Raw genomic sequence first — 18273 nt, 5'->3', positions numbered from 1 at the left:
GGAGTGCTGTGCACAGTTTTGGTCTCCTTACTTGAGAAAAGTTATACTGCACTGGAGGGGGTGCAGAGGAGATTCACGAGGTTGATTCTGGAGTTGAGGGCTGACTTATGAGGAGAGACTGAGTAGAATGGAGCTATACTCATTGGAATTCAGAAGAATGAGGAGAGATCTTATAGAAACATATAAGATTATGAAGGGAATAGATAAGATAGAGGAAGAGAAGCTGTTTCCACAAGCAGGTGAAACTAGAATTAGAGGGCATGGTCTCAAAATAAGAGGGAGCAGATTTAGGACTGAGCTGAGGAGGAACTTCTTCACACAAAGGGTTGTGAATCTGTGGAATTCCCTGCTCAGTGAAGTAGTTGAGGCTCCCTCAGTGAATGTTTTTAAGGCAAGGATAGATACATTTTTGAACAGTGAAGGAGTCGAGGGTTATGGTGAGCGGGTGGGTAAGTGGAGCTGAGTCCACGAAAAGATCATTGGCAGGGCATTCAATAATGGCTCAGGGGCCAGATGGCCTGCTCCTGCTCCTAGTGCTTATATACCCGAACAGGCACCAGAGTGTGATGACTTGGGGAATTTCACAATAACTTCATTGCAGTGTTAATGTAAGCCTTACTTATGATTAATAAATAAATAAAATTTAAAATAAACTTTAAATTTAGGACATGTTCTACTCAATTCCTCCTCATAAGGTCTGTCTACATGGGTTTCTTCTGGGTGCTCCAGTTTCCTCTCTCAGACCGAAAGACGTGCTGGTTAGGCTGCATTGACTGTGCTAAATTCTCCCTCTGTACTCGAACAGGCGCCGAGTGTAGCGACCAGGGGATTTTCACAGTAACTTGCAGTGTTAATATAAGCCTCCTTGTGACTAATAAATACGCTTTAGCTTTAACTTCATCGGATAATGCACATCCCATGAGTCAATTGAGTAAACCTTCGTGCACTTCCTCAAGGCAAGTAAATTCTTCCTTATACATTAAACAATACTATTCTTTCATATTATACCTTCCAAAGTGCATCAGCTGACACTAGGGCAGAGAATCTGAGGGTGGGTTGGAAGGGAGTTGAATGGGGAAGGGGGGAGTTACCTTTGCGTTGAGACGATACCTGGAGCAGCTTAAGCAGAGGAGATTAGAGCTGGTGAGTATATCAAACAAACAAACTTCTCTGTTGGAGGAGCAATCCTCACATTCAGCTACCTCAAAGGATTGACACTGAGCAGATGGTGATAAATTAAGATGAGGGAGGACAGTGATAGGAACATGAGTGTCTCAGAGGTGCATTACAACTAGACACAGGAAGTACAAAATCTAGGGCTTATACTGTATTTTTGTTCAACACTTGTTCATCCTTAGATGGAGCACTGTGCCCAATTCCAACACTGCAGCATGGGACGGACCTGACAGTTTTGAAGAGGGTTCAGTGGAAATCCACCGGAATAGTTCCAGGGGTGAGGGACCACAAAGACTGGGAAAGCTGGGTTCATTCTCCCCGCAACAGGGAAGACAAAAAGGAGACCTGATGGAGGTGTTCAAAACCAGGAAGGTCCTCAATCATGCTGGCAGTCCTCTCTGGACCTGCTGGAGGGAATTCTCCAGGCAGCTGAAGTGGAGAATGTATGGGAAGTGAAAGCCTTCCTTGTGGGTTGAGATATTATCCTGAAACAATCTCAACAGATTAGTGGGACTTTCAGATGTTTACTGTGAACTGTTAGTCGTTTCATAAGAACATAAGAACATAAGAAATAGGAGCAGGAGTAGGCCATCTAGCCCTTCGAGCCTGCCCCGCCATTCAATAAGATCATGGCTGATCTGTTGTGGCTCAGTTCCACTTTCCCGCCCTCTCCCCATAACCCTTAATCCCCTCTCTTATCAAGAACCCATCAACCCGCTTCTTAAAAATATTTAGCGAGGCAGCCTCGAGAATACAGATGCTTCAAATATCACTGAGGGGTGTTAATTGGAATAATTAACTTACATTTTCTTTGAGGGTGAGTGTTATACAGAATCTCATTATGCTGAGTGCACTGAATTAGTTTTCAGAGAAATGTCTGACAGTCTCAGCAGTAGGCCGAAGGCACTCGGTTCCACTGCAGACTTTCAGCAAAAACATTTGGGGCAGAGTTTTAGATCTCCCCCTCTGACGGGTTTGCAGGTGATTAAAGGTGGGGCCTGGGGAGGGAGGAAGCGTGGTGATAGGGGTTGTATAATTCTTTGAATGTCCTTCCCATCGGGTGCTGGCCCACTCCAACTCCTCTCCGATCTTATAGTGGGACAGTGAGGCCTAGGCTTACTGAATGACAGGTGAAATAGAACAATTGTTCTGCTCTCCTTCATATTTCTGCACAACATTACATGGGAACATAAGAACATTAGTAGGCCATTCAGCCCTTCGAGTCTGCTCCACCATTCAATAAGATCATGGTTGATCTGAGGCCTAACTCCAGGTATTTGCTGTAGGCCTATATCGCCTGATACCCTTGCTCTATAAAAATTGTCTATCACAGATCTAAAACTAACAATTGAATCAGCTTCCACTGCAGTTTGAGGCAGAGAGTTTCAAACAACCTCTCAGAGCTCACAGTGATAGCTGTTAGTGTAAGTACCACAGTTGTGCCGGTAGGGAATACTCCTGAATCACCTAATACTTTAGTAGTATTTTATTAATACTGAATTAATGCTTTATTAATACTTTACTAATCTAGTTTCCTCCTACAGTCCAAAGATGTGCAGGTTAGATGGATTGGCAAGGCAAAATTGTCCCTTAGTGTCAGTGGAACTAACCAGGGTAAATGCATGGGTTTATGGGGATAGGGCCTGGGTGGGATTGTGGTTGGTGCAGACTCGATGGGCTGAATGGGTTTCCTTCTGCACTGTAGGATTCTATGATTCTACTTCACTCATACAGCTTCCATACATTGTTTTCTTCTTTGATTTGTTGCTGCAGGAATACTTGTACAGGAGGAAAATGTATGGTTTGTGGATACTCCCCTTCTGATATAACCTGAAGTTAAAGTGAAGTGGAAATTAGGTTCAGGGATAATTCAATAGAGATGCAGTGGCAGACATATAAGGAGATATTTCAAAGTAGTCAGCAAAGATAGATTCCAGTGAGAAAGCAGACTTGAAGGGAAGGACATGCTGTGGCTAACTGAAGAAGTTAGGGATCGTGTCAAATCTAAAGAAAATGTATATAATTCTGCAGAGATGAGCGGTAGGTCAAAAGATTGGATAAAATGTATGCAAATTAGAAATAAAGAATTAAATAAAAGGTTAATAAGGAGGAAAAAGATAGAGTGTGAGACAAAGCTGGCTAGAAATATAGGTTCAGACAGAGCATATAAAGCACAGACAGTTTAGAGATTACTGATTAGAATGCGAATCCTTACACCTAACCTGCTGTTCAAGACCTGAAGTGGCTGACTTCAGGTCTTGAACAGCAGGTTAGGTGTAAGGATTCGCATTCTAATCAGTAATCTCTAAACTGTCTGTGCTTTATATGCTCTGTCTGAGGCCAGAACTCTCCATTCACCTGACGAAGGGGCTAACCCGAAAGCTTGTGAGTATATTAGCAAATAAATAGGTTGGACTAAAACCTGGTGTTGTCAGACTTTTTTACTGTGTTTACACCAGTCCAACGCCGGCATACCCACATCATTAGAAATATAGGTACAGATAGTAAAAGTTTCTACGCAAATTGAAGGCGGGATAGAACAAGCAGAGTGTACGTTGATCTTCTAGAGAATGAAAATGGAGAATTAATAATGGAAAATAAGGAAAGGGTGGATGAACTGAACACATATTTTGCATCTGTCTTCAATATAGAGGATACAATTAAAACATGCCAGAAATAATTGTGAATCTGGAGCTGGAAGAGAGGGAGGAACTTAAAACAATTACAATCACTGGAGAAAGAGTACTGAAAAAATTATTAGAACTAAAAGCTGACAAGTCCCCAGATCCGGTAGACTTTATCCTAGGGTCTGAAAACAAGTGGCTGCTGAGATAGCAGCTGCATGAATAAAGGAGAACCTGTACTTAGATTTCCAGAAGGCATTTGACAAGGTACCACTTACTAAGCAAAAAGAGCTCACAGCATAGGGGATAACATATTGGCGTGGATAGGGAATTGATTATCTAACAGAAGCAGAGAGGAGGGGTCCTTTTTGTATTGGCAAGGTGTGACCAGTGGAGTGCCATGGGGATCAGTGCTGGGGCTTCAACTATTTACAATTTATATCAATGACTTGATGGTGGGATCCAATGTAAGGTTGCTTAATTTGCTTGTGACATAAAGGTAGGTACGAAAGCGAGTTGTGATCAGGACATAAGGAGTCAGCAACGGGACACAGATAGGTTAAATTAATGGACAAAAATTTAGCAGATTGTGAGGTTATCTCATTGAAACATATAAGATCCTGAGGGGTTTTGACAGGCAGATGTTAAAAGGATGTTTCTCCTTAGGGGAGAGACTGGAACTAGGGGACACAGGTTTGTCCCAGTTAAGATGGAGATGAGGGGAAATTTTTTCTCATTAATCTATGGAGCTCTCTTCCCCAGAGAGCAGGGGAGGAAGGGTCAATGAATATTTTTATGGCTAACAAGGAGGTCCAAGGTTACTGGGGGTAGGTGGGAATGTGGAGTTGAGGCCAATATTAGATCAGCCATGATCTTACTGAAGGGTAGAAAAGGCTCGAGGCCTATTCTTGTTCCAAATTCATATGTTACTGCTGGAGAAAACTTGTTATGTTTCTCAATAACATCATCCAATTAGTGACAATCTCTGGGTTGTTCTGTGCTGTGAAGCTGGTTTGAGGTTACCAAAGTCATTTTGTGTTGGTGTTGTTACATCTAGTGACAAGCAATGATTTTTATCCTAACATTTAGTTCCCACGCATGTCTTGTGGTCTGAGTGAGATTGCCAATTATATGCTGTTGTGTCTTGCTAATTTGTGCCCACAACAATGTGGTTAAATTGCCAAAAGTGGCTGGGGCAGTTGCAGCACAGGCAGTAGACAACTTAGTCTACCTTGCATTTGGATGGCTGCTACACACCATTCATCAGCTAATTAAGCCTTATAAGAACAAAGAACAGTACAGCACAGGGACTGGCCCAAGCCTGCGCCGCTCACGTTGTCCTATCCAGACCAACTGCCTGTATCCCTCTATTCCCTTCCACCTGCTCATATATCAATCCAGATAAATCATAAATGTCACTAACATATCTGCCTCAACCACCTCACTTGGCAGTGCATTCCAAGTCCCACCACCCTCTGTGTGAAAAAAACCCCGTACATCTCTACTGAACCTTCCGCCCCTTACCTTGAACTTGTGCCCCCTTGTAATTGTCATTTCTACCTGGGGAAAAAGTTTCCAACTGTTCACCTTATCCATACCCCTCATAATTTTATAAACTTCTATCAGGTCACCCCTCAGCCTCCGTCTTTCCAGGGAGAACAATTCCAGTTGATTCGATCTCTCCTCAGAGCTAATATCCTCCATACTTGGCAATATCCTGGTAAACCTTTTTTGTACTCCCTCTAAAGCCATCACATCCTTTTGGTAGTGTGGTGACCAGAATTGGACACAGTATTCCAAATGTGGCTTAACCAATGTTTGATTTATTATTGTCACATGTATTAATATACAATGAAAAATATTGTTTCTCGTACATCATACAGATAAAACATACCATTCATAGAGAAGGAAATGAGAGAGTGCAGAATGTCGTATTACAGTCATAGCTAGGGTGTAGACAAAGATCAACTTAATGCGAGGTAGGTCTAGTCAAAGGTCTGATGGCAGCAGGGAAGAAGCTGTTCTTGAGTCGGTTGGTATGTGATCTCAGACTTTTGTATCTTTTTCCTGATGGAAGAAGGTGGAAGAAAGAATGTCCAGGGTGCTTTTGGTCCTTGATTATGCTGGCTGTTTTGCCAAGGCAGCAGGAAGTGTAGATAGGGTCAATGAATGGGAGGCTGGTTTGCACAATAGATTGGGCTGTGTTCACAGCCTTTTGTAGTCTTAAGTGGTCTTGGGCAGTGCAGGAGCCATACCAAGCTGTGACACAACTAGAAAAAATATTTACTATGGTGCATCTGTAAAAGTTAAAGTTAATAATATAAAAGTTTTATATAACTGTAACATAATTTGCCAACTTTTATATCCGATGTCCTGGCTGATGAAGACAAGCATGTCATATGCTTTCTTCACCACCTTTTCCACCTGCGCTGCCACTTTTCGAGATCTGTGGACCTGTACTCCCAGATCTTTCTGTGTGTCTATGCTCCTGATTGTTCTGCCATTTAGTTTATAGCTTCCACCTGAATTGGATCTATCAAAATGTGTCACCTTGCATTTGTCCGGATTAATTTCCATCTGCCATTCCTCTGCCCAATTTTCCAGCTTACCTATATCCTGTTGTATTCTCTGACAATCTTCATCACTATCTGCAAGTCCAGCAATCTTAGTATCATCCACAAACTCGTTAATCAGACCAGCTATGTTTTCTTCCAAGTAGTTTAGAGATATTCTATATATTACAAACAACAGCAGTCCCAGCACTGATCCCTGCAGTCACAAACCTCCATTCAGGAAAGCACTCTTCCGCTGCTGCCCTCTGTCTTCTATGGCCAAGCCAGTTCTGAATCCATTTAGTCAGTTTACTCTTGATCCCATGTAGACAACATCCACAGCTGTTCCCTCATCAATTATTTTTGTCAACTCCTCAAAAAACTCAATTACTTAGTGAGACATGACCTCCCTCGAACAAAACAATGCTGTCTGTCGCTAATAAGACCATTCAGTTCCAAATGTGTATAGAATTTTCTCCAACAATTTCACTATCACTGACATCAAGTTCACCGGCCTACAATTACTGGGTTATCCTTGTTACCCTTCTTAAAGGATGGGACAACACTGGCTATCATCCAGTCCTCTGGGACCTCATTTGTGGCCAATGGGGAAACAAAGATTTCTGTTAGAGGCCTCTTACTTGTCTCCCTCAGTGAATTGGGATAGATGTCACCTGGCCCTGGGGATTTGTCTACCTTAATGTTTTTTTAATGCACCTAACACTCCTTCCTTTGTAATGATGACTTGCTCTGGAGAGTTTACTTACACCTCTGATACACCATCAATCAATGTGTCCTTCTCCTTTATGAAAACTGATGCAAAGTACTCATTAAGGATCTTACCCACTTCCTTTGGTTCCACGCATAATTTCCCTCCTTTGTTCCTGACTGGACCAACTCTTTCTCTAGCTACCTTCTTGTTCTTAATATCTGCATAAAGTGCCTTGGGATTCTCCTTAATCTGCCAAGGACATTTCGTGGCCCTTTTTGCCCTCCTAGCTCCCCGTTTTCTTCAAGTATTTCATCTGTTTTAGATCTTATGTATGCATCCTTTTTCTTTTTGACTAGATTCACAATTTCTTTTTTTTTACCCATTATGACTCCCTTTGGCCTGTGTGCCATGAAACCATTTGTCTATTTGAAGCACTCCCGCTTTTCACTCTATCAGAGACCGGCCCTTTAGTTCTTCCTCCTCCTCTCCCCTCTTGTCACGTGCTCAAAAACATTTTTAACCACTCCTAAGTTCTGATGAAAGTTCACAGGCCTGAAATATTAACATCCCGAGTCTTTCCAGCATCTTCTGTTTCTATTTCCATCCACCGCTCTCTTAACTGGATTCGAAACCTCACTCCAGGATATTTTGACATTGTGAAACACACTACATTAAATGTAAATGTGTTCTCTCTTGCTGCATCTCCCTAGTAACAGACTTTGGGCACAACATTATCAAACACATGCAGGTTTCAGGAGAGGTCAGATGTTCAAAATCGAGTACATTTCAGCACTTATGCCATATAAAAGAGACCCACTTACAGTTGTCCACAGGGTTCTCAACAGCGTGTGGTTCCTCTCCCGTGCCATGACCCTCACCCCCTCCCCTCCCCTCCCTCCAAGAACAAGGATAGAGTCCCCCTTGTTGTCACATTTCACCCCGCCAGCCTTTGATGTAAAGCATAATCCTCCCGTCATTTTTCCCAACTCCAGCATGATGACATCACCAAACACATCTTCCCGTCACTCCCTCTGTCAGCATTCCACAGAGACTCTGGGATAACCTAGTCCACTCCTCCACTATACCCAACACCTCTCCTGTCACCCATGGCACCTTCCCATGCAATCACAGAAGGTGTAACACCTGTCCCTTTACCTCTTCCATGCTTCCCATCCAAGGTCCAAAACACTCATTCCAGGTTAAGCAGCGTTTCACTTGCATCTCTTTCAATTTGGTGGATTGCACTCGCTGCTCCAACGTGGTCTCCTCTATATCGGAGCAATCAAGCGTAGACTGGGTGATCGTTTTGCTGAGTACCTTCGGTCTATGCGCAATCACTGACCATTTTAACACATGATCCTGCTCCCATGCCCGTGTGTCTGTCCTTGGCCTGCTGCAATGTTCCAGGGAAGCTCAACGCAAACTGAAGGAACAGCACCTCATCTTTCGGCAGTTTACAGTCTCAACATTGAATTCAACAACTACTATCAGCTCTACCCCACCTCAGCCCCTTTGTTTTCATTTTAATTTTTAACTGTTCTCTATCTTTTACTTCTTTATTGTCTTTATTTTTCTTCCCTCCACACTTTCCCCATATTTTATCCACCTTTCCTTGCCTTTTCTTCCCCTCTGCATACCCTTTCCCTCTTTTTCTCAATTTTAATAAGAACATAAGAACATAAGAAATAGGAGCAGGAGTAGGTCATCTAGCCCTTCGAGCCTGCCCCGCCATTCAATAAGATCATGGCTGATCTGAAGTGGCTCAGTTCCACTTTCCCGCCTTCTCCCCATAACCCTTAATCCCCTTGCCTATCAAAAACCTCTCAATCCGTGTCTTAAATATATTTAGTGAGGTAGCCTCCACCACTTCAACGAGCAGAGAATTCCAGAGATTCACCACCCTTTGAGTGAAGAAGTTCCTCCTCAACTCCGTTCTAAACTGTCCCCCCCTTATCTTGAGGCTGTGCCCTCTAGTCCTACTGTCCTTTCTGAGCGGGAAGAGCCTCTCCACCTCTATCCTATCCATCCCATTCATCATCTTATATGTCTCAATGAGATCTTCCCTCATTCTTCTAAACTCTAACAAGTATAAGCCTAGTTTATTCAGCCTCTCCTCATAGTTCAACCCCCTCAACTCCGGTATCAGCCTAGTAAACCTCCTCTGCACTCCCTCCAAGGCCAAAATATCCTTGCGTAAGTGCGGCGACCAAAACTGCACACAGTACTCCAGTTGCAGCCTCACCAGTGCCCTGTACAGTTGCAGCAAGACCTCCCTACTTTTATATTCAATCCTCCTCGCTATGAAGGCCAGCATCCCATTCGCCTTCCTGACCACCTGCTGCACCTGCAGGCTGGGTTTTTGCGACTTATGCACAAGGACCCCGAGGTCCCTCTGCACCGTTGCATGCTGCAGTTTTTTGCCATGTAAGTAATAGTCCTTCCTACCATTATTCCTACCAAAGTGGACAACTTCACGCTTGCCAACATTAAATTCCATTTGCCAGTTCCTGGCCCATTCGCCCAGCCACCTCTGTCCTACCCATCTCCTCCCTCCCCTCACATCTTCATCTGTCACAGCTTACTGTTTGATTTCAGCTTCTCTGCCATTTGGCCATTCACACCTTCTATTCTCTCTATGGGCTGCCATTAGCAGTATTTTCCCCATGTTTTTGTGGCTATGACTCATCTTTCATTCCCTCACCCTGCAGTATAAATATCTCCCACTTTCTATGCCTTTTAGATTTGACAAAGGGTCATCTGGACTTGAAACACCAGCTCTTTTCTCTCCTTACAGATGCTGCCAGACCTGCTGAGATTTTCCAGCATTTTTTCATTTGGTAAAAGAGACATTTTGTTTGAAGCTAAGCAGGTTTTGCGTATCTTTACTAAAATTGGTGTGTTTTGACACTTTTCCCCCCATAAACGGATGGGGTTTTCAGTGTTATACTTTGCCGAACAGATCTGCTATGTGTATAAATGTGTGCGAAACCTGATTCTAATTATTCTTTGCAAATCCACCAGGCCTACACCCCCTCTTTCTCTGGAATCCACAGCTTGTAAAATCTCTGGCACTTGTTTAATTCTGGTCTTTTGAGCGACCCCAATCTTTTTCCCTTAAAAGTATAATTTATTCATAAAGTTTGTAAAAGTTAATTTCAAAATATTTCAATTAGAAAATTACAGAAAGTGCAATCAAGTTTGACTTGTCTTCATACAGTATGTTCCACTTGAAGGTGCCCCTATACCCGGATATTAAGTTTTTAAAGTTTAGTTATGAGTGTCACAAGTAGGCTTACATTTACACTGCAATGAAGTTACTGTGAAAATCCACTAGTCGCCACACTCCGGTGCCTGTTCAGGTAACTGAGAGAGAATTTAGCACGGCCAATGCACCTAACCAACACGTCTTTTGGACTGTGGGAGGAAACCGGAGCACCTGGAGGAAACCCACGCAGACACGGGGAAAACGTGCAGACTCCACACTGACAGTGACTGAAGCCAAGAATCGGAACCGGCTCCCTGGCACTGTGAGGCAGCAGTGCTAACCACTCTATCATTATTGGCTGTGTCTTCAGCTGTCTGGACCCTAGTTCTAGAATTCTCTCACTAAATCTCTTTGCCTCTCTTTGTTGCTACAGTTTGTAGAGATATAAATGTTTGTTTGCCTTGCTGTTTCTTGTGAAATTCACTGTTGGGTTACAAGTATAAAATTCACTATTTGGCCATAACCCCTGCTGTAAATTCCATCCAGCTTCCTTGTCTGATACAGTGATGTTCATAGTCAGTGCACACTGTCACAATCCTGTGAATCTGTGCAGGTCCCCAGTTAAAGTGTTTGTGCCTGCATGTAGTTGCAGCCACAGGCCACGAGGTGGTAGCAAGGAGTAGCTCAAATAGAAAACTGGCTTCACTGTTTTTTAACTGTTCAATAGCACAAATTCTCCCCTGAGCAGAGAGGCTACAACATCTTCTCTGAAGTCTTCAACATATCATCGATGAAGACGAACATCTCGCCAAGGCCATCCCCACAGGGATAGTAGGACTAGGGGGCACAGCCTCAAGATAAAGGGGGGGCGGTTTGGAATGGAGTTGAGGAGGAACTTCTTCACTCAAAGGGTGGTGAATCTCTGGAATTCTCTGCCCGTTGAAGTGGTGGAGGCTGCCTCGCTAAATATTTTTAAGACGCGGGTTGATGGGTTTTTGATAAGAGAGGGGATTAAGGGTTATGGGGAGAGGGCGGGAATGTGGAACTGAGCCACGACAGATCAGCCATGATCTTATTGAATGGCGGGGCAGGCTCGAAGGGCTAGATGGTCTACTCCTGCTCCTATTTCTTATGTTCTTATGTTCACACCCCCACTTCTTGCCTTCAAACAACTGCACAACCTCAAACAGACCATTGTCCGCAGTAAACTACCCAGCCTTCAGGAGAACAGTGACCACGACACCACACAACCCTGCCACAGCAACCTCTGCAAGACATGCCAGATCATCGACATGGATGCCATCATCTCACGTGAGAACACCATCCACCAGGTACATGGTAAATACTCTTGCAACTCGGCAAACTTTGTCTACCTGATACGCTGCAGGAAAGGATGTCCCGAGGCATGGTACATTGGGGAGACCATGCAGACGCTATGACAACGGATGAATGAACACCGCTTGATAATCACCAGGCAAGAGTGTTCCCTTCCAGTCGGGGAACACTTCAGCGGTCACGGACATTCGGCCTCTGATCTTTGGGTAAGCGTTTTCCAAGGCAGCCTTCACAACACACAACGCAATGTTGCCGAGCAGGGACTGATACCCAAATTCCACACACGAGGACGGCCTCAGCCGGTATCTTGGGTTCATGTCGCACTATCTGTGACCCCCACGGCTTGCCTGGGCTTGCAAAATCTCACTAACTGTCCTGTCTGGAGACAATACACATCTCTTTAACCTGTGCTTAACCCTCTCTCGACTCACATTGTCTGTACCTTTAAGACTTGATTACCTGTAAAGACTCGCATTCCAACCATTATTTTGTAAATTGAGTTTGTGTCTTTGTGTGCCCTGTTTTGAACACAAGCTCTGAAAGCTTGTGGCTTGTGCTACCAAATAAACCTGTTAGACTTTAACCTGGTGTTGTGAGACTTCTTACTGTGCTTACCCCAGTGCAACGCCTGCATCTCCACATCATCAATAGCACAAGTTCAGGGAACAACAGGATAGAAAGAAAAACTTGTACACTGGGTTCACAGGGTCCAAATCTTGAGACCACATTCAATGTGAGAGTGTTCGAATCATATAATCCCTACAGTGCAGAAAGAGACTGTTTAACCCATCGAGTCTGTACAAACCACAGTCCCACTCAAGCCCTATTTCCGTAGCCACACATATTTACCCAGCTAATCCCCTGACACTAGAGTCAATTCAGCATGGCTAATCAACCTAACCCGCACACTTTTGGAGTGTGGGAGGAAATCGGAGCACCTGGAGGAAACCCACACAGACATAGGAAGAATGTGCAAACTCCACACAGTGACCTGGGGCTGGAATACGAACCCAGGTCCCTGGTGTCATGAGGCAGCAGCACTAACCACTGTGCCACCCCCTATTTGTGATGTGGAGATGCCAGTGTTGGACTGGGGTAAACACAGTAAGAAGTCTCACAACATCAGGTTAAAGTCCAACAGGTTTATTTGTCCACTCACCTGATGAAGGAATAGCGTTCAGAAAGCTTGTGGCGTTTACTACCGAATAAACCTGTTGGACTTTAACCTGGTGTTGTGAAACTTCTTACTGTGTCCACCCCCTATTTCACAGCTGGTGACTATTGCTCTGGCTTGATTCCACAATGCCACGCTCAACGTTCTGTGCATATCCTGTACAACCTCTGGTCCTCAAACTCCAAGATAAATGAATAAAGTAGGCATGATGGGCTGAATAGCCTCCTTCTTTACTCTAAAATTCTATTTCAGATTTGGGGTTATTGTTCTCATGCATAGCAAGATCCTCTCCTACTGATATATATTCTGTGGTGGTTTATTTTCTGGAATAGTTTGAGATCCATATCACATTCCTCAAATTAAATTTATTGCCTTATTGCAAAACTCTGTAAATAGTAACACATGACTTCAGAACAACAATGAATACAACAGTGTTTAAGAACAGTCCTGCCTGCCCTCCAAAAGGCTCAGTCTAGTTAATGAGTACTGGTTTCACCAGTAATGTGTTTACTGTACATTCACAATGTCTCAGTCACGTGGGTCTGCTTCAGATGTCAACCAATTGCCGCTCAGGGGAGTGAAATGCCAAATTGTATCTGGATCCTGGGTTGGCCCAGTCTGGAAAGCACCAGGGAATTTTTATCTTCATACACTTTGTTAGTTTTGTAACCGGCCGTATCTGCCAGATACCCGCTAGCGTGGCAGCCACCAGACAACTCCCGGTTTCGTTGACACCGTTAGGTCTCCACCGGTCGAGTTCGGAGCGCCAGGGGCAAATTCCCCAGCCGGTAGCCCTCCCGATATATTCCCCTTTTCTCCCGATTATAGACTTAGACGACCACGGGCTGTCTCGTTCGATCACAGTTTATTATACAATCTTGCAAGATTGTATAATAAACTGTGATCGAACGAGACAGCCCGTGGTCGTCTAAGTCTATAATCGGGAGAAAAGGGGAATATATCGGGAGGGCTACCGGCTGGGGAATTTGCCCCTGGTGCTCCGAACTCGACCGGTGGAGACCTAACGGTGTCAACGAAACCGGGAGTTGTCTGGTGGCTGCCACGCTAGCGGGTATCTGGCGGATACGGCCGGTTACAAAACTAACAATTTGGGGGCTCGTCCGGGATCACTTATATACCTGGCCCTCTCGTTTGGACTAGGGAATTGATCTCAGTAATAACCAGACGCGTCACCGTGTATATTTACACAGACTTACTGAGTTCAGAACCCGACCACGAGCGAGACAAAGAAAAACTTCTAATTGGGCTTAAATTAAAGATAAAGTAAGAACCACTGGCTGCTCTCGGGGTCTGATTCACTGCCTCGGGTTTTTCAGCTCAAATTGTGTTTAGGTTTAACGGACGAAGGGACGTACAGGAATAAAGGTCAGACAACTCTGTGCACGGGGCAAGGTAAGAGAATTACTCTCCAAGAACAAAATTACGGTTAGAAGTTGAGAGTGGTCTCTTCCTTGTTTGACCACATAATAGGACAGTTCTGTTTGAGGGTTTGGAAGCAACCCAAGAGGACGAGGTGACCTATTATGGGAGGAAAATCGTCTAAGACGAGGGACGGAAGGAGAAGTAAGGCAAAGGGGTCAAACGGCATACCGCCGGATAGTCCGTTGGGAATGAAATTAAGTAATTGGGAAGATTCTGAGAAAACCCGGGGCCTCAATCGGAAAGTAATGATTAAGTATTGTTGTTTTATTTGGACTAAGGAACCAATCCGACCACCGACCGTGTTCTGGCCAAAATACGGTTCGGACGAAGATTGGGTATGTCAACTGTTAAACTTGTGTGTAAATGGAAGGTCAAAGCCAAACCCTGAAGAGATAAAATATGCAGCTTGTTGGGAGGGATCCGGTCCCCTGAATACCTCTCCGCCGTTAAACGTGTTTGCCATGTTCCCCCATCAGGGTAGTCAGTCCCGTCGTGGTCAGTCCCGTCCGTGGGAAGTATTGGACGTTTTGCCACCCCCGCCGGCCCCTAGACCCCACTCGCCCCCACCCTATGACGGGTCTCGCGACAAACCCGAGGGAGACACCACAGGTGGACAAAGAGACACCCCCGGCCCTTCCAGGGAAGACCCCGGGCCATCAGCATCTAAGACTTCCTCACTGTCGGAGTCAGAGTCCTCGGGACCTAGTACTAGAAGTAAAACTAGGGAACAAAAAGAGGCCAGGCAGCAGGTTGAGAACAAAAAACCCCAAGAAGTGGTTAAAATGAAACCCCTTCGAGAGGTCCCCTTTGGGGGGGGGAGATACAGGATATGTGATAGTCCCTTTAAATACCGGGGATATTAGGCAATTCAGGAAGGAGCTGCCACCTTTATTAGAAGACCCCGAGGCGGTGGCAGCTCAACTTGACCAATTCCTGGGCCCTAACTTGTATTCGTGGCAGGAGTTGGAGGCCATGATGAGAGTATTATTTAATTATGATGAGAGGGGTATGATCAGGAAGAAGGCTATGGAAATTTGGGACCGCGAACACCAACAGGGGGTCCAGGGCGAGGAGAAATATCCCCTCCAAGACCCAAATTGGGACCATAATACCCAGATTGGGAGAACTCATATGTCCGATCTCCGGAATTTGATAATTAGGGGAATACAGACCTGTGTCCCCAAACAACAGAATCTAAGTAAAGCTTTCGAGGTTTCCCAAGGTAAAGATGAGTCACCCAGTGCGTTCCTGGATAGACTTAGGGAATCGGTCCGGAAATACTCCAGCCTCGATCCAGATGGGGAAATAGGGCGAGGAATGTTGAAAGTCCACTTTGTCACCAAATCCTGGCCAGACATACAAAAGAAACTGCAGAAAATTGAGGACTGGAGTGGGAAAGATATTGGGGATCTGTTGCATGAAGCGCAGAGAGTGTTTGTTCAGAGGGACGCGGTAAGGGAGAAACAAAAAGCCAAGATGATGGTAGCCGCTGTAAGGGAAGTTTGCAAATCCACAGGAATGGTAGAAGAAGGACGAACGGAAGGTAGAGGACGGTCTAGAGGAGGTTGGCATAACGGAGGGAGGGAAAACCGCGGCCGGGGCCATGGACGACCCTATGGAAACGAACGACCGCGACCGGCCGGGTGTTACCATTGCGGCCGATTGGGACATTTTAAAAGGGAATGCCCAGACTTAAGGAAGGAGCGAGAGGGGATCTATGAGATGGAGTACTCGGTAGACTAGGGAGACCGGGGGGCACTCGAAATAAGGGCCTACCAAGAACCCCTGGTAAACTTGAGGGTGGGCCAGAAAAGGGAGGAGGTGACGTTTTTAGTAGATACAGGCGCCGGGAGGTCTGCAATTCCCATTCATCCCAAAGGGAGTAATTACCAAACTCGTACGCTTAACATTTCAGGGGTAAAAGGGGGGGTTTTCCGGGCCCGGCTTTTCACTCCTTTAGAAATTGAATGGGAGGGCGAGAGGGTCACGGCAGAACTCCTTCACCTGCCCCATCTATCTTACGGACTGATGGGCCGAGACTTAATAGTAAAATTTGGGATTCAAATTAGTGTGGGAGAGAATGAAGAATTGCTGATCTCTATGGCTTACCTAGATGAACAGCAAATGGAACAAATAAACCCCAAAGTGTGGACGGCCAAGGGTAATCGTGTATCGGTGACCCCCATAAAAGTTACCCTAAAGGCAGGAAGCCCGGAGGTACGAGTCCGACAGTACCCGATCTCCTGGGAGGGGCGCCGGGGACTTAGCGGGGTGGTACAGGAGTTAATTTCAGATGGGTTGATAGAGCCCTGTATGTCCCAGTATAATTCCCCCATTTTGCCTGTCCGGAAACCTGATGGTAACTACAGGATGGTCCAGGACTTAAGAGAAATAAATAAAATTGTACAAGTCCGTCACCCGGTAGTCCCTAACCCCTACACCATCCTAGGGCGGATTCCGCCAGACCACAGCTGGTTCAGTGTGGTGGACTTAAAGGACGCCTTCTGGGCATGTCCCCTTGACCCAGATAGCCGAGACCTGTTCGCCTTTGAATGGGAAGACCCGGACATGGGAAGAAAACAACAATACCGGTGGACGGTTCTTCCACAAGGCTTTACGGAATCTCCGAACCTATTCGGGCAAATTTTGGAACAGGTCCTAGAGAGCCTAGTTTTACCCCCAGACTTAAAATTGATACAGTTTGTAGATGATCTTTTACTTTCGGGGCCCTCCGACTGGCTAGTTCAAACTGGGACCAATGCCCTGCTTAACTTTCTCGCGGAACAGGGGCTAAGAGTGAGTCAGAAAAAGTTACAGTATGCAGAACGGGAAGTTCGATATCTGGGGCATCTAATTAGCTGTGGCCAGCGTAAAATAAGTCCTGAAAGAATCAGGGGAATTGTAGGATTGGACTCCCTAGAACGAAACGAGAACTCAGGAAATTTCTGGGTCTACTCGGATATTGCAGACTCTGGATAGATAATTATGCCCCCCTGACGAAGGATCTGTATTTACGCCTGGTTGAAGGGGCCCCAGATAAAATCTGGTGGGATAGGGAGGGGGAAGATTTGATTACCAGCCTGAAACAAAAACTAGTGACTGCCCCAGTCCTGAGTTTACCGGATTATGATAAGACTTTTTTATTGTTCACCAATGCAAAACAGGGCACAGCCTTCGGGGTACTGACCCAGGAATGGGGAGGACACAGGAAACCGGTGGCCTTCCTGTCAAAGATTCTGGATCCTGTATCCCGAGGGTGGCCCGAATGTGTCCAAGCGGTAGCAGCCACGGCAAAATTGGTAGAGGAGAGTAGAAAGCTCACCTTTGGGGCGCCACTCACGGTGGTTACCCCACACCAGGTGAGGACAATTTTAAACCAAAAAGCGGGCCGCTGGTTAACAGACTCGAGGATCTTGAAATATGAAGCGATATTACTAGATCGAGATGACCTGAAACTAGAACTTAGTACGTGTCAGAATCCAGCGGAATTCCTGGGAGGGGAGGCGGAGGGGACCCTTGAACATCTGTGTGTGGACATAGTAGAATTACAAAGTAAGGTGCGGGAGGATCTACGAGATCAACCCTTGCACACGGGACAGAGGTGGTACATTGATGGGTCCTCTAGGATGGTGGAGGGCAAGAGGCATAACGGGTATGCCATAATTAACGAAGAGGGATGGAAGGTAGAGGAACGGGGGCGGTTGCCCCCTTCGTGGTCGGCACAGACTTGCGAGTTGTATGCCCTCCACCGCGCCCTGACCAGCCTGGAAGGATCAGTAGGGACTATATACACAGATTCAAAATACGCTTATGGGGTGGTACATACCTTTGGAAAGATCTGGAAAGAGCGAGGCATGATTAACAGCCGCGGCAAGGAGTTGGTACATGAGGAACTAGTTGTTAAGATTTTGGAAGATCTGTTAAAACCACGGGAGATAGCAGTAGTCCACATTAGAGGGCATCAAAAAGGGGTTGGCCCAGAAGCCACGGGGAATCGCTTAGCAGATGAACAGGCTAGAATAGCAGGGATGGAGGGGGACCTGGTCGACTGT

The sequence above is a fragment of the Carcharhinus amblyrhynchos genome, chromosome 17, assembly GCF_965287045.1.
Source record: "Carcharhinus amblyrhynchos chromosome 17, sCarAmb.v2.hapA, whole genome shotgun sequence".
Classification (NCBI taxonomy): Eukaryota; Metazoa; Chordata; class Chondrichthyes; order Carcharhiniformes; family Carcharhinidae; genus Carcharhinus; species Carcharhinus amblyrhynchos.
The sequence above is the reverse complement of the archived record's forward strand: the minus strand, read 5'-3'. Positions refer to the sequence as shown.